The sequence below is a fragment of the Schistocerca nitens genome, chromosome 7 (genome assembly GCF_023898315.1).
Source record: "Schistocerca nitens isolate TAMUIC-IGC-003100 chromosome 7, iqSchNite1.1, whole genome shotgun sequence".
NCBI lineage: Eukaryota > Metazoa > Arthropoda > Insecta > Orthoptera > Acrididae > Schistocerca > Schistocerca nitens.
In genome coordinates this window covers 70,756,361-70,760,917 of record NC_064620.1, presented here as the reverse complement: position 1 = coordinate 70,760,917, position 4,557 = coordinate 70,756,361, and positions in this window count along the sequence as shown.

Genomic DNA, 4,557 nt, shown 5'->3' with positions numbered 1-4,557 from the left:
AGTTCTAAGTTCTAGGCGACTGATGGCCTCAGAAGTTAAGTCCAATAGTGCTCAAAGACATTTGAACCATAAAAGTTTGAAACCTTATATTAACGTTAAATTCAACAGAAATGAAAACTATCAGGAATCTGTAACTAATTAAAATGTTGCTGTAAAGAAACAGATATTGGACGATTTCAATGCACCGTTATTCACGAGTTACGCATAAGAATATCGTGGCGTTTCTCGAGGAACGAGCATCGCTTTCGATACGAATGAAGTCGACAGTCGGCCGCTATTCCGTTGTTGCCCCCGTGCCGCCAGAATGAAGTCCTCTGGAATTCAATCTGTTCTGCCGCAGTCGCTGGTAAAACGAAGAAGTGAAACTTGCCGCGTTGCCCCCCAGGGGCGCCGCCGCCGTCCCCGGCGACAGGCGGTGTGGGGGCGGCGTGGGGCGGCGTGGGGCGGCGAGGGGCGGCGCGTTTATCGCGTCGTGTCGAGTCGACTTGAGTCGACTCCGTGGCGGTGGCGGCGACGGCAGCGCCGCGGGCGGCGGGCCGCGGAGCCTGGGGGCTTCCCCGGGCGATCTCTGAATCAGGCCCGGAAATTGCCTCGCTCGGTCTCCGCTATGGAAACTCACGATCTGGGTCCGCATCTACATTAATGTTCAGCGAATCACGCCGACTGCGTGACGGCGGTTTGCCGCGACAGGCGGCAGTTCGAAATGCGGCGAGAAACAGCCATCAGGAGAGCAACTGCAACACTGGATCTCGAGTGTTTCCATTTCACTATCTGCTACAGCTGCTGCGAACGCACGTCTAACTTCGGTAGAAACCCATTTGCCACATTATATCAGCAACATTCTTACAATCAATAAAGATGAAAAGGGGTAATATGAACTTTTCGGTCTTTTTGAGTTGTAATAATTTCAATAAAAGCAGTCGTGAATGTATGTGAGTCATCTATTTCTTTCGGTGACCTTTTTCAATTACAGGAACAGCATCAGTCCATTTTACTCAGCGGAAAAGAGTAATACGCTTTTTGAGAGGTCGAAGTTCTTGAATACGATCGCAAGAATAAATAATATAAAGCTACGGCTGACAGATCCTTGTGAGAGCAGAAAACGGTGGCGTAAAGCAGTTCGCTGTGGAGTGGTGTCACGAACAAAGCTGAATGAATCTCATTCGCTAGCAGTTTAATAGCGAAAGATGCGTCCACCGCCTCCAGCATTCTGTCACTAATTCTCTGCTCCGAATACGAAAATAATCTCTTGAATGCCACCCCACCTACATAGGGAGAAATACTAATCGTAATAAAACAAGAGAAATCAGAGTTCGCACGTAAGTGTGTATTTAGGTAATCACTTTTCCCCAAATGCTATTCGAAAGTGGAGTGGTCGGGAAATAGTATGAATGTGTGAAGTGGTATGGAGCAAGGAGAAGTAAGTGCTCAGGGAACATATAGTAATGTTTGAAGTTAAATGATTTATTCATTTATCTCAGAGGGAGACTTTTAAATTACAAATGCAACTGACATTTGCTTGCTACAGAGACAAAATTTTAATACATTTCATTAGCTCCTGAGAAATAAGCAGACACTTATTAAAAATTTACGCAAACAATAGATTCTGTGATACGCATCGTCAAACAGCTGACGCAGGAAATAATATATATCTGCGAACGAAGAGAGACCTTTTTTATTGAGTCATCAGCCTTATGACGGTTTTATCCGGCCCGCCTCGAGAATAGTAGCATTTGGAGCCTACGTCCACAAATATTTGCTGGATGTATCCCAATCTCTGTCTTCCTCTACAGTTTTTTGCCCTCTACAGCTCCCTATTGTAGCATGGAAGTCATTCCCCGATGTCTTATCAGATGTCCTATCATTCTGTCCCTTCTACTTATCATTGTTTTCCACATACTCCTTTCCTCTCGATTCTGCGCAGAACCCACTCATTTCTTACCTTATCAGTGCGCCTAACTTTCAACATTAGTCTGTAGTACCACATCTCAAATGCTTCGATTCTCTTCTGTTCCGGTTTCTCGCAGTCCATGTTTCACTGCCATACAATGCTGTACTCCAGACGTACGTTCTCAGAAATTTCTTCCTCAAATTAAGGCCTATGTTTGATACTAGTAGACTTCTCCAGGACAGGAATGCCCTTTTTGACAGTGCTTGTCTGCTTTTGATGTCTCCTTGCTCCATCCGGCGTTGGCTATTTTGCTGCCTAGGTAGCAGAATACCTCGACTAAGAAGACAATAGCATCAGTAAATACAAAAAAGAAATAAAAAATATCTATACAGCTGAAAAGCAAGCAGAAGGAATTGTTATATCACTGGTTTGCACAATCAAGGAAAACAGAAATTTGAAATAATGTAGACATCTGTGAACCACACTTTTGCACTAACAAAATCGATCACAACATTAGGAAATTGGTATTAAAATTTGAAAGTTTAACATACTGAAGCAGCCAAAAGGAATTGCCATTTCCCTACCAAGCAAATTCACAGAGACCGGAAATTTTAGAATAATGTGCATACCTGTGAAGCGGACTTAAGTGTCAATAAACATAAATGAAATACGAAACAGAGTTTATAACCCTGCGTACATGGCTGCGAAGCAGCGGAAAGGAATTCCTGTTTCACTGACATGAATGTTTATAAAGAGCAGATGATTTAAAATGAAGCACCCACCTGTGAATCAGACTTTTGCGTTTTATCTTTATATACATGGCTCTGAAACAGACTATTTCACTAATATGCGTAATCGCAGAGAGCGGAGAACTTAATATAATGTACACATCTTTGAAGCAGTCTGATGGGTTACACCAACCACCGTTACGAGCAACGAAGTCCCAGGCAAGCGAAAGGTCTCAAACATATGAATTAAGCAAACACTAGTAAACGCTCGATTTCGGCCGACCTCCCAGACCCAATGTTTTCAGTTTATATAATAATGCGTGACATCACCATGTGAGGCAATGGGCGAGTTGTGGCGCCCTGGAAATATTATATGTTCTGAGTTTGGAACAGGAAGTACTGAACAGTACGGCACAGGACTCGGGAAGTGCTGGACGCGACGGCGCTACAGGACACAGACAGTCGCGAGAGAGACTTGGAGAGTGTGGAGCGGTTTGTGCGTGGTCACGGCAGATAGAAATACTTCGGAGTGCTGACTTGTGCACTTGTGACATTCCCGTGGCTTCTACAATGAAGACGTGGTGTGCGTTTAGAAGTGAATATCTCTCGAGCTATGTTGTTGTTCATAACTAATTACGTGCAGCAGGAATCTATTCAAATGGTTCAAATGGCTCTGAGCGCTATGGGACTCAACTGCTGTGGTCATAAGTCCCCTAGAACTTAGAACTACTTAAACCTAACTAACCTAAGGACATCACACACATCCATGCCCGAGGCAGGATTCGAACCTGCGACCGTAGCGGTCGTGCGGTTCCAGACTGTAGCGCCTTTAACCGCTCGGCCACTCCGGCCGGCAGGAATCTATTGTTTCCCTGTTATTCAACTTATATTTTCTTTAATTGCTGTACCATCGGCACCAATAAATCTTTTGCATAAATATACCGCATTCTCAGAAGTACTTCTACTATCGTACTCATCATTTAAAGTCATTAAGATACTACCTGCAGATTTTATTTAATTGCAATCTTTCATTTATAAATTTATATGTTACATTCATAATTCTCAATTGCCAAGTGACAGAAATCTTCGACCATTCGATTCATGTGTGTATTCTCATTGAATACTGTAGACTCAGCAGTATTTGGATTTTAATGCGGCAACTACGTATCCCAGCCCATAGATAACGAAACCAGCCAAAACTTTTAATATTTCAATGATGAGCTAAGGGCCATTACACCATTCATCATTTCATTTTCATTGGAAAACCCGCAACCAACAACTTTAATCTCTGCGTATCCGCCTTACAGTGTATAAAGCTGTTGATAATATATCCATTACTACGAAGAGGGGAGTAGGTGTGCAAGTTATTCTTCATGGTCCTTCAGTGTTTTCTGAATGAGTACTGAATTTTACACTTACTAATGCTGATGCTAGTCCACATGGTAATGGTTGGGTTATTGTGGCTCTAGTATGTGGTGGTAAAGTGGAGACTGTATCAGGGCCGGAGCCTTTTAACTGCCGAGAAGTTATTGCTTATCGTACATTTCATATATGTAAAGTGTATAACAGAGATCGTGGTTCATCTTACTATATGTCTACAATGCCGTTGGTTCTTAGGACAAGGAATCGTCGTAAAGTAAATGGATCAGGGTCTGTGTCCGTATGGGTTTAAGGTGCACTGAATTGTGCAAAGATTTAAGTTCTTGGTGATGTCATTGTAAAACATATACACACAGGGTACGGACTAAATTTACACAAGAAGTGAATCACAGTCGGTATGCAGAGCCCCCAGTCACAACAGAAACATGTAGGCATGCAATTGAGTCTATTTGGCCCTCTAGTATCAGATAAGAAAGTAATTATAAAAAGGCACAACAGACAATGGAACTTTAACGAAACACATATATCATCTTGAATTAAAATGAGTGTTTTAGACAG